Source organism: Pipra filicauda, unplaced genomic scaffold (genome assembly GCF_003945595.2).
Source record: "Pipra filicauda isolate LSUMZ 115617 unplaced genomic scaffold, ASM394559v2 scaffold93_size3172892_pilon, whole genome shotgun sequence".
Taxonomy (NCBI): domain Eukaryota; kingdom Metazoa; phylum Chordata; class Aves; order Passeriformes; family Pipridae; genus Pipra; species Pipra filicauda.
In genome coordinates, this window is record NW_024105131.1 from 2,160,761 (window position 1) to 2,179,083 (window position 18,323).

Below are 18,323 nucleotides of genomic sequence, written 5' to 3' on the forward strand. Positions count from 1 at the left end.
AAAGGAAAGGTTAATTCTTTCACACCAAGTCTTACCCTCAGGAATCTGAAATATGTCCTGTTGAGTGGCCACAAAACTTTTTTCTTTCTAATACTGGCCATACTGAACATATCAGCACTTTCCAGACCAGTGCTACACAGGATGAGATCAACAGACTTCAGTTCCCAGGACAGAAATAAGTATTAAGCATCTCACAGGAGAAAGTGTATGGTTCTCAGAAATTAGAGAGCAAAATGAATTAGGGTTTTATTGATCCTTTTTCCTGCTCACGCAGCTTTTATTACCCAAAGGTGTGAACTAACCTGTAATGATAGAAGATTAGTCTTCCCTTTCTTGCAAACAAATCCAGTGAGTGTTCATGAGTGACAGATTACTTAGAATCATAAAATAGTTTAGGTTGGAAGGGACTTTTAAAGGCCATCTGGTCCGACCCCCTGCAATGAGCAGGGACAGTTTCAAAAAGATCAGGTTGCTCAGAGCCCTGTTCAGCCTGATCTTGAATGTTTCCAGGGAAGAGGCATCTACCACCTCTCTGATGGCACCACCTATGCCGAAGATCTCTTACTCATATCTAGTCTAAATCTACCCCCTTTTAGTTTAAAAACAGTACCTCGTCTTATCGCAACAGGTCCTACCAAAAAAGTTTGTCCCCATCTTTCTCATAAGCCCTCCTTAAGTATCAAAAGGCCATAATAAGGTTTCCCTGGAGCCTTTTCTTCTCCAGACTGAACAACACCAGTTCTCTCAGCCTATCTTCACAGGGCAGGTACTCCATTCCTCTCATCATTTTTGTGGCCTTCCTCTGGACCCACTCCAACAGGTCGAACAGGTACTTGCAAAGGGCTTGTAAGATAATGTCATCAAAGGACTTGTTTTTAGGAGAAATACCTGAAAGCTTTCTTTCCATATAGGTACCCAAAGAGGCCTGCAGACTGGAAAGTGCCAGCTCAGTGGGGCACAGGCAGTACTGGTTCTGTACCACAATGAACACCTAAGGAAGAAGGTGAAGAGGCAGCAGTTGGAAGTGCTGATGGAATCAGAAGGCTGTTTGCCACAGCTGTCTTGAAGAGGCTTGGGTTGGTCTGTTACAGATATTATCCTCCCATGATAAACTATACCAAGTGTTCTAGAAAAAAAATTAACTGTCTGGTAAAAATGATGTGGTGAAATCACAACCATTAAATAAGAAAATTAAAAGTCATTAAAAAAAAAAAAAAACAACAGAACCAGAACAGTCTAGAACAAAGCATGTAATCTGTAAAACCTTGTCTAAAAGTATTCCTGCCCACATAGTACATTAAAATGCATTATTGATGATAATATGCTAATACAGATGGATACAGAACATGCTGTGTTTCTTGAGCTATTCAGTCAGGGCCCTTGTGACCAAGACAGATTCTAAGCAGACTGTGAGGGGCTGCTGAGGTCTGTTTTTTCAGGCTGCCTTGGGACCCAGTTCATATCTAGTTACCCTCTTAGAACACGGTATCTCCTTAGCATCACTGTGAGATCTCCTATGCCTGTCCACTTACCTCTCCAAAGTGGGTGCTGGTTAGGGTTTAATTATATGGGTCTTTGGTATGTAGTTGTAGGGCAAGCGAGACTGGCTGGTCAGTCATACAGCATCTTCTCCACTGTAGTATTAGCATATGCTTATGTGGTCAGACACCAGGGAATTCCTGAGAAGCCATGCATGTCCAAAACTGCAGTGATGACACTGTGGAGCTCCCAGAGTGACGGGTGCAGCCGTTGCTCAGCACCTTGTTATGCTCTGACTATTCTCATCAGACACTGCAAACTATTTTTGCTTTAGATAAATGAGCTCTAGGTAAAGCAAATACAAGACTCCTTGAACATCATGGACTTGGAGGCCATGGCACTTAGGGACATGGTTTAGCGGTGGACTTGGTAGTGTTAGGTTAATTTTTAGGTTTGATGAACTTAAGGGTTCTTCCCAACCTAAAAATGATTCTATGATTCTATGAAAAGTAGAGGTAAGACAAACCTAGAACAAAGAACAAAAAATGTGGGTTTCTGCTATCTTTTAACTGTCCCCTCATACTAAGCAGAATCTTTACTCATTCTCAACATCTTTTAAAATGTTCTAGGACCTAAGCTATTTAAAAATACATGATTTTTTTCCCCATTGTTTTTGTGTAGCAAACCTTAGATGCTGAGGTAGAGGCATTAAACCACTTAGAATATGTCTCACCATCAATTAAACATGGGTCCAAGTCTGTTGTCTCAGCCAGTAATATGCATTTTAAAAGTAAACCCTTAAGCCCACTAAGTGGTTGCCTCAGGACGGCCTGAACATAATCAGCACCAGGTTCTCATTAATTTGTCGTGGATAATTTAGGCATGAGCAGGACTTTGTACACTACAGTGTTGTCTTTCAGCAGTTCATGCTGAGAACAGTGTAGGCAGTTCAAAATACAGCAGCCTACAAATAATAGCATTGCAGATGGAAAGCGCACCAGTCAGGGCTCAACTAGCTCTCAAACATGCACTTCACTGTATGGCACACGTGTAAGGTTTGTGACTCTACTCTCTCTCTCTACCATTCCCAGAAACAAAAAATTCCCAGCGGAGCATCACCTGCAGCTTAGAATAAAATTGTATTTCGATGCAATTATAAAAAAATGAGGTTATGTATTCAGAGTGTAGAGAGTTACTGCCACAAGTCAGCTTGCTAGTACATATTCATACGGACATGAGGGTATATGAAGCTAAACTGGCTTGCCAAGTTCAGGTGTTCGTTGGCCCTCATTCCAGTGTATGTTCTGTCGAGGTTAAACTTTATTCTGTGTTCAAGGGTTTAAGAACTGCTATTTAAGAACACATAATTCACAATTTCTCTTACTGTATTAAGACAAACTAAGGATGTTTTAGTGGTCAGTGAGTTCACCCTGAAGAGAATCTCTGAGATCCTGTAAGTCTACGAGCACACAAGTAATTTTTTATTCTTCTGCTATTACAGCTATATTGTGGGAGACTATCTCACAACATGTTTGTATTTTAGTGCTGGCAAATTGCATATTAAATAAAATATGCAATTTTCATATTTTCACCAGACTATGCCAATGTTTCTAAATTTCTGTATTATATATTTCCTATCTAATTTCTGGATTCTTATAGAATTAATATTCATTAGAACATTAGACTTATTCTTTTGTGTATGCTCTCAGCATGTATAATGGAAGGAGAAATATTCCTGTTTTCCTGTCTCATACAGCAGAAGCAATCCTGATGGAATCCATGGAGTAGCATTAATATAAAATTAATCTTAGGGAAAAAGCCTAATGCTGGCTGATTCTTTTAGCTGATGGCACACCCTCCTTTATATACTCAAGAAAAAAGTGAACCTTTTGAACAAGAAAAGCAGGAAATTACTTATGTGTCCTTAGCCCTTCTTCTTCTGTGGACACTTCCCACCATGTTGTGAAGCTCCTGTGTTTCTGCAGCTACACAAACAAAGGAAGATGTGATAATTGCAGAGACATAAATTAAAACTACTGTCTCTCATGTCACTTGAATGTTAATCTTTCCTAAAAAGGTCCTATAAAACAACTGTTACTGCAAGTTTAGTACACGAATGATATTTAGGATTTCTACCAAACTCTTTCAGAGAGAAACCACGAACTTGTTAAACCTTCTGTCATTTCTGAATTCATTTCCTGTTCTAACCACCTTGAAAATCAATATGTGGAAGGTCAGGGTAATCTTTCTTGCACTCATTGTGTGGGCTACTCAGTTTCAGAACCAGCTGTTCATGCATGGGGCTAGTCCCAGCAGTTGAAACCCTGGTAACATTTGCTCATCCAATTCCACATGTGAAAAAAAAGAGACTTAGCTTTAAAGGTTTTACTGGAGTCAGCTACTCTCCACAGCAGTGTTTCATGGAAGCTGGGATTTAATTCTGTCAGGTGCTGAGAGGTTTTAGCTCCCCTGAGTCAATGGGCCCAGTATCTCACAGGGTGTCTGAGAAATGACACACCTCACTCAATTGTGATAAGCTCATTAAAATCACTGCTCTACGAAAGCACAAAACTGAGACATAGTTAAAAGAGGTCAGAGGAACTCAGAATCCTGAAAGAACTCCAACCAAGTTCTTTTCCTCACCCAGGCTTTCTCTGGGCAGAATTTATTGATAATAACAGAAAAATGAATCATTAAGTCCCACAGCCCGAGTGTTATATTATTAACTAATATAACTGTCAGGATTTTTATGGGAACTTTTGAGTTAAACCATGAGCCACTTGCTGAAAAGCAAATTTAAGGCTATATGCTGGGAAAGAACTTTCTCATTAAAATATAATCAAGGTTTGTTAGGCAACAAGAAAAGAACCAACCTGATGCGCTGAATTAAACTGAGTGGGAACTAAAGATATCAGATAGCTGTGAAGAGTTCTTCAGCTCCCCATTTTACAAGGTGCAAGCCTTACATGGATTTACCATGGGAAAAACAGACTAAATCTCTTGAGTGCACAAAATAAGAAGAGCCCCTGACCATGTTTTCTAAGGATAGTAGGGGCAACATACACAGTACTTTTTCTTCTGTAATGACCCTCCTTACCCTTCTCCGTTTATCTCTGTGAAAAGGGTTTTAAGTGAGCATAGTCTGACTGCTAGTTGAGTAACAAGAAGGGATGTGCAGGCATGTATTTATAGTGGGGAGGGAAAGTTAAGAGTGATCTTCTTGATACCCCGTTCAATAACTAACTTGCTTCTGGTCCTTTCGTGTGGAAGTACCCTAAGCTGCCCAGCCTCTCATTTACCCTGCTGTGTGAATGCTTGGTGGATGTGTCTGTTCAGGTGTGAAGAGTGGAAGAAGAAAAATAGAAAATACATGATGTGAAAATGAAACAGAGGCTTTAATTTACTATCATCATTTGTAATCTCCTTCCAAAAGAATAAATGTGCACATTAACACACAAACAGTTCACAATAGATTCAGAAAATTGAAACTTAAAATCACTGTATAATTTGGAAAATTAAATAAATAAAGGAAAATTCCTGCAGATGTTCTACAAATAGAGAAAAAGAGAAAGCAGGCCCAAGGGATATTTCAGTATGTTTGCTACTTTATTAGTAAAATTAATACCAGTGGTTTCAAAAAGACCACTCACACACAGTTCCTCTTGATTAGAATCTGGGCTTTAAATTATACAACAAATCTTTTGCTTAGCTGAAATTTTAATTTTGATTTGCAGAAGGGTAGGGATTGCTACCTACAGGTAATTCTCTATAAACAGATTTAGTTGTGTGTGAAATGGGTAACATTGAACATGTGGGGCTAGGCTTAATAAGTGCCTAGTCCATAAAAGGAAATCACGTGTGGCAGAAAATATAGGTGCCAATGCCCATTCCTGTGCTTGGAAAAGTGTGATGTGGTGTCAAAGCAGATAGACAGAAACTACAGGTGACACAAATACTGCGGATATTTCTCCTTGCACGAGCTGGCCAGTTCAAGAATATCTTTTGAAGATGCCATCTGTATATTCTTTAGAGAAAAAAAGTCACTGTCATCACAGAGTCCCCTTCTGTACAATAAACTAATGGCAAAAGCACTCATTTGGCAAAGTTCAGTACATTGGACCTTAAGTCTCTGAAGGTGTGTAACAAACTACAAGCTGCTGAATCTGGAAACAGGAGTTCATTACTCACTGGGCCAAAGAGACGAAATGTTACAGAAGAGAAGTGCTAAAGAAAAAGAAGACTACTGCTGTGAGGTTAGACTTTAAAAGTGTTTTTTAAATGTTACAGAAAGCAGGGTAATATTCTGTCTCCCCAGTCATGCAATATGCAAAGTTTTTGTGAGCATTTTGAGTTCAGGTGAGCATTTTCAAAAAGGGTTTAACTTCAGTTTATAAAGGCTAATGATCTATTTCTGTAAACAGAAAATGCACTGAAAAATGGGCAGTAAAAACCCAAGAGGCAAGAAAGGACGAAAGTACAGGGTAAGAAAGATAACATGAAAAAGATTAAGGAAAGCCACATAGAAAGAGAAAAGAGGATGAAGCAAAGAAGTAAAATACAATCATCTTTTATTTTCTGACATTAGGTTCCTGGTAGAGTGATCTTTGCCTTTTTCCATCCCTCCATTCAGTGCTGTTTTCACTTTTATGTTTTAAGTCAACTTTTTTCTCCTACTTCTTCTGGTCTTGTTTTGCTCTCCTAACATTGTCCTTCGGTCAGTAGGAGGCTGCAGATGGACCACGTCTGTCTGTCTCCCAATATGTTATGTCGTTACAGGGCTATTTCCTTCCAGGAATCAGAGTGGATGATGATTGGAATCCTGCTGTCTGCAGGGCATCAGCTAGGGAAAAGGAGAGCTGGAAGTGTGAGAGAATGACTGGACAGGATCAGTGGGCTTAAGAGTGAGTAAAGTTTAAGGGGATTTTCCCTAATGCAAATAACTCACTGCTTGTTCAGTTTCTTTCCTGAGGGCTCTGTGCTAGTCCTACCCCTTCAGCTGAAGAATTTGTGTCTTGGGCACTTTCCCATGAGTGTTGCTGCAGCGCAAGTAGGCACAGGGGAATGGGAACCCAGTGATGACAGCCTCTTGGGGAGGGAATTGGGACCCTGAAAGGTAAACTTAAAAAAATTTAAATTTTCTAAGAAAGTGACTTGCTAAAAGCTCATTAATTTCAGGTCAATCAATTTTTGCTAAATCGATGTTTTATTTTATCCTATTGTACATTTATTTCTAGGTCCTTCCTTCCCTCACACCAAACTTGATAGATTTATCCAGTCTGCAATTGAAGGTGTAAGTTCTTCCCGTATGCTGAAGTCCTCTGCTTCCATTGCTGTGCTTTTGGTTGGCATGGAGGACTATAAAATGAATGCTATCCTGGCAGCCAGGTGTTCATGGTGGCAATGACATCTTCCCAATTAGCTTTCTGGATAAGATTTTCAACTTGCACTTCAATTGCTCAGTAAAGCACGCCAGGCTTCTTGTCACTGTGAGATACCCTGGATACTGTGAAGGACTCCACATTCCTGAGAGACTCTTATTGCAAGTTGACAACAATTCAGGTTTTCTGACTCTAATGGCGCCTCAAAATGGCATGGTCAAAGGGATGAATTCATTAATCACTGGGTAGATAAAGATTCATTCGGGCAGCAAAAAGGTATCTTCTCTTGGAAGTTGTAATGGGTTGCCAGACTGGCAACTGTACATAAATTACAGTTTCAAGAATATGTACTAAGTCATCTATTTCTGAAAGGTAACACAAGCCATGTGTGATGTGAGGTTACAACATAGGTCTAAGACATTTTCAGTGCCTGGAGAGTGCCACTGAACAGAGAGGTGATATATATACTGCCAAAATGAAAGTGAAAACATATTTTTCATAGCAAGTACTTTTCTCTGGCTTTTAATGAAGTAATGCAGTATAAATATGTGCCACTAACTTTCATTTTCATTTTTGTTTTTTGTTTTAGATAATTAAGTCTCCCTTGGCAAAGTGCCAGAACCACAGGAAACAAACCAGAGGACCAGAGACACAGGAGCTGATAAGAATGGAGTACACTTTTCACAAGGATGGCTGATTATTTTTATAATGTATTTCTTAAAATAATTTTCCTCTTTTGGCTTTTAGACAAAGTTGTAGTTGCTGCCTCCAAGACTTAAAGTAGAAATTCCACACTGCTCCACAGCTTTTTCCAAATCCTGTAAGAATGCAGAATTGGTGCATTTCCTAGAGTTTACCCATGGTATTCATTTCAGAAGAGCTTTCTCTTTTCAGACTGAAATCTGGACTGCAAAGAAGTATGCACATTGTTTCATATATATACACATTTATTTTTTCATACGGAAAGATAAATAATCAGAACATGTTGATCCCTTGAGAAGATAAGGTTTTTGAGTAAATATTCAACTGTTATAGCATTAGATGTGCTGAAACAACATCAGTCGAATATAGCAGACCACCCGTGCTCACTTTTAGGGAGTTAATAGCAGTGGATAGGAACTTGTTTGATAAGAAGGCTATTCATAGGGGCCATCAGCATCAGGCAGGACATCTGACTGCTTCATGGTCTGTACAGAGAAAGCCATAAATGTTTAGAAGTTTTGCTATGCAAATTATTACAGAGAGAAGAAACTTCCTCAATTTATTTTCACCTATCTTGAAAATTTAAACCCTTTCTTTTCCACTGTGGAGCAAAATCCTCCATGATCTACATGAGCGGATAACCAAGGATCAACAGAATATCTCAGCCATGAAACATGACAGTCTTTGAATGCATCTCCAGGAAATATTTGCTTAGGGAAAAAAACCAACAGTTAACCTCAAGCAAGCAAATCTCTCACAAGGAGGCATTTTCATTTCCCGTGTTCCCCAAGCACTGTGATGTGAAGTCTTTGAAATGACAGTAGCTGCAGAAGACAGGGGCTCAGGAAGAGAACATGTCCCAGGGATATGCTGTGGCTCCAGCAGCTATGAGGGAAGCATCAGCTTAGAAAACAGCACCCAACACAGCACCTCTGCCACAAGGATCAAATGGAAGAAGGCAAAGCTGATTCCCGAAAAGCCAGCCATCTACAATCAATGCACTTATCAGCAACTTGTGTAAGAATGTCTATCAGTTGCATAAACACTATTCACACAACTCAATGACTAAAATGGAATTGTTTTGGCCACTCATCTAAAAGCATAAAGCATCCTGACATCAGATGCCTCACTGAACTCTGGACCTCACATGTCTTTTCTCAAATATTGCCGTTTCTTCTGAGTGTTGCATATTTTATCCAGAAAATAACAGTGAGGTCCAGTTTTCTTTAAGAACAGATTTAGAATATGACAACTTCTGCTTTTGAAAGTAGATTGCTGTAGACACCTCTGGGCCTTGCTCTAAATATAAATCACCCATGCAGTATGCTTGTCAGCTTAGGCCAGACATGTCATACAAGGGTTGGTTGGGTTTTGGATTTCTTTTTCTTTTTTTTTCACCTAGATATAAGCAAACCTCAGTGTAGAAATTTGAAAAACAACCGGACTACTGTCATCTTCAATTAAGAGAAAGAAACAGAAGCACTTCGCTTAAGCCCTTCTTTCCCATATGGCTCATAATTTGTCAAGACTGCCATTTTCTTCTCCTGAAGTGATTTAGAAGGCAATTTCTATTTTGATACAGGTCCTGAAGAAGTAGACAACATCATGATATTGCTTTTTTCATAGCAGAAGAAGAATATGATATGAGACTAACTTATAAGTACCAGACTTTATGGCAAACATGGAATTCTCCATGCCCTGAATGGGAATGCTCAGTACCAGCACAGTTCTGGTAGAGCTTTAATCAAATGTGCTTTTCATTCAGCTCTAATTAGGAAACACAACTTTGCTGTGCTGTTCCCAGTGATATTGGACAAGATCAATGGAACTACATTTCTACACTCTACATCTTTAAAATCTGTGTCAAAGCAGTGATTTGATATCCGCTTCTTAATCATTAGTTCACAGGGTACATAGTTGGTGCTTGCAAAAAATTTAGCTTTGTATCTTTAAGGGTTACATGTTTCCTTTGAGACTGATACTAATTTCAGCAGAGCCCTGGGCAAGAATAACATGAGTGCTGCAAGCCTCCATGAGGCTCTCTCCTCAGTAATGCTGTGGAGAGAGCATCTTTGCACACCCATGACAGGCCCTAATCTTTCCTTCTCAGCTATCTGTGACTTTGCCCCCTCAGGCTACGATTGTGCCATCTTTTCATTTTTGAGGCTTTGCAGACTTTGACAGACAGTGCTGGAAGCCAGGAGCAGGGGAGGGATGTGATAAGGAAGAAGGATATGTTGAGATTGAGAGGGAAACTAGGGAATTCAGTATTTGCCGTGGCCTGCCAGTATCAAGTCAGTGTACAATGTGGATAGAGAGGTGTGGACTGAAGAAGTAGGTGGACATACTTATGAAGCAGAGCTCTGGGAAGATGGATCTCTCTGTGGGTAATAGACTGAATACTACAGCTAAGGTTTCCTAATCTGTCTAGTAATAACAAGGAATCTTTCTCAGTTCCTGCAGACTTTTTCACAACATAGAGCATACCCTTTTCATATGCAATATGAAAGAATCTGGCAGGCACAAACAACTTCTTCAGAAAGAAATTTTTACATTGTAGTAGAAGAGATTGATACACTAAACACTACAAGCTGCGAGAATGGGTCAGTGAGACTCATTCTCACTTTTAGCATGAAGGAAACAAACTTTTTGGGTCTCCAGGAATCTCCAGTCACACATGAGTGACACCAAAAAGTTGACAGCTCTATTTGGTAATTTATCCTCCTGTAGGTTTTGTCTTTCTAGACCATCTGTCAAAAAGATACAAAACCCACAAGATGTTGAAGTGGGAGCAGTTATAGCTGTAAACAAGCATTAGTCAAGACTGTGCTACCTGGTGACTTTGATCTTCTTTCTGTTACCTGTTCCTTCACCTTGCAAACTTTCCTAATCAATGCTCTTTTATCAGTCTTGTCCTTGTTCTGTATTTGAAATTCAGCTGAGATATCCTTAGTGTAACCAATCTATCAGCTAGCTTCTAGATATTAAACAAATCTATCAGATCTAGATCAACCATTCTATTTTCATCCCACAGGTCTTTTTCTTGTTAGACAGCTTCTGAATCTAGACTGCCTCTTCAAAGTTCACCTTGCACAACAGCATCTGAGTGGTAAGCAAAAGAAAAGGATATAAGAAAATGCAGCTATTGTCAGAAATGGAGACAACTACAAAAGTGGGTCATGAGAGTATTCTACAGCAGAAGCTCTAAATCTGTGAAGTGGGTCAAAAAGTAAATTAACTCTCAGCATCTACCTGCGAAAAGTGCCCATCTGCACACTGATTTCAAAGCTGTTTCAACATGCAGATTCATAGATTTTAAATTCAGATGGCTCTGTGATGATCACCTGGTCTGAAGTCCTGTGTTATACATGCCTTAGGACTCACTAAAAAAAAAGTCCTTCTTTACACCCCTACATCAGTATTTGAAATACAAGATGTATTAAAAAAAATCAGTCATATTCCCAGGTAGAGAATTCATCATAAGCCCTGTGTGTTGAACTTCAGTAACTATCATCATTGTTACAATACTTCGATTTTATTTCTGATCTGAATTGGTCTATCTTCAGCTTCCAGCAGTTAGTTCCTGTCTGAGGCACTTTGTGTCTGATTTGATTGCCCTGTATTACCAAATTTCAGCTTCCCACCTAGATTGTCAAAGGCTTCTCTTGCATTCATATTGCATATCATTTGCATGTGATCAGGAGATAGAAAGAAAGATTTATGATGTATTTATTAAAAAATATATATTTCAGGGCCAATTAATAACATATTGCAGGATATATGCTTGTTTTTTTTCAGAATGAGCATTAACAGTCCTCTCTCCTAGACTGCACAGGTCAGAGTTTTCTTGCTGCTGGCAATTTGTATAGTGATTGCTACCGTGTAGAACAATCTGACATTTTTTCGCTTGATGGCAAAAATCAGATTGTTTTAATTCTTGAGAAAAATTATGCAAGCTAAAAAGGCAAAAAACACAAGTCAAAAACCTCATAAATTTGTCTGACTGCTAGATTATATTTCACCATCCGTAGCACAAAATAAATATGTAACTTGGAAAATAACAAGAGACACAAATCTTGCCTCCCAGAGCTATTAGCCATTTAGTTCTGAGCATAACCTCATTTATTTTTGTAACCCTTAATTTGATTTCAAAAGAGATGTGTGATAGTGTAGCTAATTTCACCCTTATATCCAAGCTAATTTGCCTTGCCTTTACATGTAGCATTATGTAGCTGGAAAAGATCATTTTATTAGGATAGAGTTATGGCAAAAGTGCTTATTATATTCTGCATGTGTACTGGGTGTTTCCTCTGCAACTTAGAATCAACTGATTCCATTCTGTGCCTCCCATTTTCCAGGTCCGATCCTATTCCGTTCTATGCTGTCTAGTGACAACAACATTGAAGGGTTTAGGAACTGCATTAAAATACTCCCAGGTGAGAGGAGAAGCACTTTGCAGCCTCTATCAGAAACAAAAACAGCTACAGAAAATGTAAGGCAGAGCAAAACCAAGACCAGTAGAATTGCTCATGTAACCATCTTAATAAAATTGGATCTTCTGAAATTACTTTGGATTCTTTTGGATGAAGTGAGATATGTTCAGGTAAATGTGACTATTATGGAATTTATTTTTTTTTTCTGGATGATTCCAAAATACTTTTGATAGTGCAGTGGTAAAAAGTGAATAAATTCACTTGTTTGATGCTCAGAGCTGAACAGTGGAAAATACATAAATTCTATATTGTCCAGGTCAAGAGTTTAGATATAGTTTTCTTTTAATTCAGTTTACCTCACCAGCAAAATAAAATCCTTGTTTCTATAAAATAAAGTATCTGTTTAGTATCTATTTTTTATTTATATTTTTATATATCACAGTCAGACTACAAAGATGCTGTGAGTAAAGGTGTAAGATATGTGACGTACATGATATAGCTATGTAATTGGATGATGTACATTCTAAAATTCCAGCCAATGAGAGGAAATCAAATCTTTCCAAAGAGCACATAAGTGACACAAGCATCTTTCCAACACCAGAACATAAATCAAAATACATTTAAGTTCTATGTTAAGTATTATGTTTTTGAGGGGATTTTCCGTTGCTTCTAGAAAAATCTCTATGTAACACTGAGTTTTAGGTAAAAAGAAGTATCAGAATATAAGAAAAGCATTCTCTGTAGGTTTACACGAACTAAGAACACTCAAAAGCAGCAGCAGCAACAAAAATACAGAATATTTACCCTCCATGCTTCCAGAAGTATTTTTAATGCAGACTAAAAGAAGGGTGAAATTCAAAACCAAGTGCCTCACAATTGAACAATAGATTAGCACACCAAGATTGCTTGCCAGTGTTTGTGGACATGAATGGGACCAGACAAGGTACACTGAGACCACTTCACGTGACTTCACACAACCACAGCAGTGAGAAAGAATGTCACAGAGGCTATAACCATTATTTATTACCTTACTGAGACCTTTCTTCACAGACAGCAGACAGATTAATATCAATGGGAGTTAGGCTTGCAAGTAGCCATGGGTATACTGTAAAACATGAGTTGAAATAAGATATGCGAAGAAGAGAAACAAATGGGTGCATTACAAAGCATTTCAGATCAGGTAGTTACAAATTAGTAATGTGGTATTGGCTATTCAGTCTTTTACTGGGAAATAGATAAAAACAACACAGTCTCCTGATTGCTCAGGCTTTCCTCTTCCTATCAATAGGCCAGGCACCAGCAAACCCCCAGATGCAGAAAGGCACCAGAACCTGTTTGGCTTCCCATCTGAGCTTCTCATACCCTGAGGCAAGGCTGAGAGCAGGAATGGAGCATGATGCATGCTAACACACCAAGAGGGTACTTGTCACACGAGAAGATCCAGAGGTCTCCTGGAGGGAATCTCACGCTTTCTCTTAAAAGGTCTCAGTGTTTCTTATTGAGCCTGTCCAGGTCTAACCAGGCTTGGTAGGGATATAGGGCAGGGCTTTTCAGCCCTCAGGGGGCCCTGGAGGCATTCTGGCAGATGGACACAGAAAGTCTATGGGGATGTGCTCCTGGGGTAAAGAGGAAAATACGTCTGGGAGTTTTAGTCCTGAGGAGCACAGCTTTGAAGGCCTTGTTTTACGGTGGTGCACAGGCCAGACTTTCTGATATGTCTCTGGATAGAAACCTCAAGCCAGGGGCACACCAAGGCAACTTCCTTGTTATCCAAAGATGAACATGAGTTACTTGACTGCTGCGAATACTTTCTATGGCACATTGTAGGTTCCTCTCCAGTGCAAGTGGTAATGGGCTCTGACAGTTGGCGTTCAGGTAAAAAATATGTACTGCACTTCTGTCATTTTGTCTGTTGGGGATGGGTAGGAAGATAAGATGTTCTGCTCAGCATCGAGTTAGTCCTCAGGGCTTTGTCTCTGTGCACTTGTAAGTCATCCAGGGAAGAAGTAGATAAAATGTGGTCCTAAAATTAGGGAAATATAGAATTGATATCAGAATATTGCTCTTGAAAGTGAAGAGTATTATGAGGGCACACTGATGATACTAGTGACTATCAAGGAGATCACTTCCATTTTATGTATTGTTAAATTTGTTTAATATCTAGAAGCTAGCTATACAAAATTAAAATCTTGCCTGATTAAGCTATCACAGCTACATATACAGCAATGATGGTTCAGCTGCAGGCTATGGCTATCAAGTCTCAAGTTTTTTCTAGTTGTTGACTAGGGAATTTCTTTCTCCTTGGGTCTTACAGTGCCAAAGTCTGTCTAGGTCAGTCAATACAAAGTGGCACTGCTTGAAGAACCAGCATGATTGAGTGGAGCATGGCAGTAGTATGTTTGTAACTGGTTGTATTGGGTCTGGCTGAGCCGCAGTTCATTTCCCCATAGCAGCCCTCACAGTGCTGTGCTTTGCATTGGTAGCTAGAAGGGTGTTGATAAAACACTGGTGTTTTGGCTACTGCTCAGCACAGCATCAGCACTGTAACATTCCTCCCTCAATCGAGGGCAAGATCCTGGGAGGGGACACAAGTAGGCCAAAGCTGACCCAAACTGACCAAAGGGATATTCCATACCATATGACGTCAGCTCAGACATCAAAGCTCAGGCAAGGAGCAGGAAGGCAGCCATTCATTGTCTCCAGTGGCTGCCTGCTGAGGAACTGTCACGTGTGCTGAAGCCCTGCTTCACACAGGCCAACGATCACTGCTGATGGGAAGTAGAGAATAAACCGTGTTATCTTTCACTTCACTTCGCTTTTGTGCACGCAAGCTCCAGCTTTACTTTTGCTTTAAATAAAGTGCCTTATCCCAACCCATGAGTTGTTTTCCACCTTACTCTCTCCCCTGTCTGGCTTGGAAGGGGAGTGATAGAGCATCTAGATGGGCACCTGGCATCCAGCCAAGGTCAGCCTACCACACTGGTTGAATAATAATTGAAATTAGTTTTATAAAGCAAAAATATTTGGCAATAAGTATAAAAAGTTGGGTATAGACAAAATTCAGCTTTGTGATTTTATGCAGCTACTTTCTGAGAATGTCACAGTTACAGGCTGTTATGGACACCATCTACTGAAAACCATTTTCTCTCCAGATTCTTCTGCAGGAAATAATTTTATTTTTATTGCTTCTGTGTTGTTGAGCAACAATGCAAAATTTTGCATGGAATATATCCTGTACCTTCCTGATACAGAGCTGGGAGAGCTGCAGTTTTAGTCATTAGGAGCAGTAGTTCTCTCTGCCAGCATTAGCCAACTTAAAGTTTGGTTCCCAGTATAAATGAATCTTTTTTTTTTTCTATCCTTTTAAACGAAGAGACATAGACACCTCTAGAGGACCTCACCAGTGCCTGTGTTCTTCTAATTTAGAAGTGGGTGGTTTTTTGGGTTTAGTGTGGGGGTGTTTTGGTTTGGGGTTTTTTTTTTGGGGGGGGAACTGTTTTGGGGGTTTTTTTCTATTGTTGTATCTGCAGAGAATCAATAGGCTAAATCCAGGTAACTTCCCTTGTAGTGAACAAACCAGTCTGGCTCTGCAGGTATAATGAATCAGGACATTCCAAACAGCAGGTTAAAGGAAAAGGTTGGTTTAATTTTGTTTATGACAGGACTGTCTTCTTTTCTGAGCTTCATGGGTGACTATATAAAATAAAGTCTGTAAATAAAAAATGTTTGCAAATATAACTCTACTGTTGGCTTGGAGGGAGGTTGTAAGACTAGAAAATGGCACTGCTTCTAGCACTATATGCATGACATAGTGAAATGTCTGCTAGCCATAAAGGTAGCAGTTCCTCACAGAGTTAAATATCAAAGATTAGAAGAAATTTAGCAATTCATTTTGTAGGATAAAGTAGTTCTTAGCATATACCTAGAATGGTAAATTATTTTAAACTACTGAGAGGTTTTCAGTAGGCTAGCTGGGGAGTTTGAGATCACAGTATATATTTAGCTCAATGCATTTTTTTTCTTTAAAGCTGCTAGCTTGTAAATCATGAACCAGTAATCATTTGTTGAAGTTTTAAGTTTCTATTTTTGCACATGAAGTTTCTGACAAAGTTTTTGAAGACTGTTTTCTTTCTCATCTGTGTTTTTGAGGCTAAACATATTGCATCTAAAGTTTGAGGTAGGTTTTCTGGGACAAGCTATTTGGGACATTTCATTTCATTTAAACCTATTCTTCCAGTCCTGCCGTCTTTGTACAGTAGCATGTAAATTCTTGATAACTGTTCTATATGGATAAGCAAGACACTATCAGCCATTTCCCCATTATAATAGCAATTTTGTAAAAGCATAACAGTTGTCCAAGCTGTTTAACCTGTGGTCAATATTTAAAGTACTCCAATTGCAGACTGCTATACACATTCATAACTTCCATGCACTGCTTCCACACATAGAGTTGTTACTGCTTCAGAGCAGCTGGTCATACATGATTATAAGCAGATCTAGTGCTACTTTCATCCTGTCTGCAATCTTGACATATCTGTCCTCTGCTGAAAATGAGTAACGTGGCTTCACAACAATTCAAGTGTCATCGCACTGTGTTAACAAGGCCTTCATATCAGCATCAGGAGGAAATGTGTTGACACCTTGTTTACAACCATTCTCTGTGGACATCCAGAACTGACTCTCCTTTCACTCACATACATTTTACAGTGGTGCAATTCCACTGGATTTACAGGTACTTTTCCTTGATAGCCACCTGAGAAAAGAATCAGATTCATAATTCTCTCGTTCTGCTCATTCTGCAGTTGAACGTCAGTTTAAGATCTCAGAGGCACAGAATGCTTTGAATGCCTTTGTGCATAGTTGTTTTAAACATAAAATTATAAACATAACAGTACAGGTTTGAATTAAAAGAAAAAACAAACCACATTTAAATGTAAAAGTGTAAGCATATTAAAGCATAAGCCTGATAATCATGTGAACGATATTTTTTATTATCCCAGAGTGCTTAAGGCTAGCAGTTTGGTCTGGCCTTCCAATATGGACCAGTGATTTCAATTTTAAGTCCCTGATATGTAATTTTTGGACTGAGACTTAAGAGAAATTCCATTTTTTTCTCAATGATTAAAATTTATTCTATTTTTAAAATTTTATCATGGGGGTGAGGTGCATCTAGAAATAAGCAGCAAAAAATACAGATTCTTCTGTATCTCTGGTGTAGCTTCTATCATAATCTCTGACTTCACTCATCAGGACATCCCTACTACCTGTTAACAATCTGCTTATGGTCTTTACTCCTCAGTTGATCCCAGACAGGCTTGTGATACTCAAATGCCTTAAATGCCATTCCTGTTCCAACTTTTGGGGGTTGTGTCTTTTTTCTTTCAGGCATTGAGTTTGCAAGTCACAGAAATCTATGACTTCATTGCCACTGTCCTCCTCTCTCTCTTATGTTGACTTTCCATATTCCCTCCTCTGACACCTTCTTCATTCTTATTTCATCAGGTCTATTCCTCTGTGCATTTTCTCCCCTCTTTTTTTTTTCCCTTCTCTTTTACCACAGCCATCCATATAATTGCTGCAATATGGCTTTGTACTGATTCCCTCACTCCTTCCTGTAAGATTCTCTTGATTCCTTTGGTGAAAGAAATCAGGAAGGAGGGAGAGATGGACCGCTGAACTGTGTTCTCCTCTAGCATGAGTTCATTGTCCTCATCTTTTCTGCATTGTAATACCTCTGTTATTCTCTTCTGACTCAAATAGACTGTGCCTGGTAATATCATCTTCCTTCCACATCTTGCCAACCCCATCACCCCCTCAGTATGATCCCAGCTGTGGGTTTCCGTTTCCAGAGAAAAGCTCTTGCCCATGTCTTTTTGCCGCTTCTCTCACTGTTATAGTGACATAGTCAAGAAGAAATAAAGTCCATCAGCTTCTAAGAGGGGAAAAAAGTGGTTTTCCGCTTCTCCCTGCCCAGCCAGGAATGCGAGTGAGGAATTTGCAGAGCTCTGGCTGCAGCCTCCTACTCCTGTCCTCAGCAGCTGCCGCTGCCCCTTGCCAGCTCCTCCTCCAGCTGCTGGCTTTGCCACGGCTCCTCCTGCCTCAGAAACTCCCGGCTGCCCTCAGGCATCGCAACTCACGGCTCAAGGGACTGTAAATGCCTGCTTACCTGTAAATATGTATACAGGCACAAGGCTTACACATATAAACGTGTGTATATTATTTTTCGCGTGTTCATAGGCATATGTACACCTCTGTGTTCTCACACGGAAACAAGTGGCGTCCTGGTTCTCTCTGGGCACATAAACAGGCTTTTCTGAAGCGCAGGCAAGGC

The 18,323-nt window shown here is 39.5% G+C and overlaps 1 long non-coding RNA gene across 2 annotated transcripts; it reads left to right on the forward strand.

The window, feature by feature from the left end:
• The first annotated feature begins 460 nt into the window (after positions 1-460).
• On the forward strand, positions 461-12,343 carry LOC113998587. Of its 2 annotated transcripts, XR_005567273.1 has the most exons (5): positions 461-829; positions 912-6,380; positions 7,447-8,576; positions 10,594-10,668; positions 11,918-12,343. It is a non-coding gene; the product is annotated as an uncharacterized LOC113998587 (long non-coding RNA). The 2 variants fall into 2 exon arrangements; XR_005567272.1 differs by having other exon boundaries at positions 461-6,380.
• Positions 12,344-18,323: the final 5,980 nt, after the last annotated feature.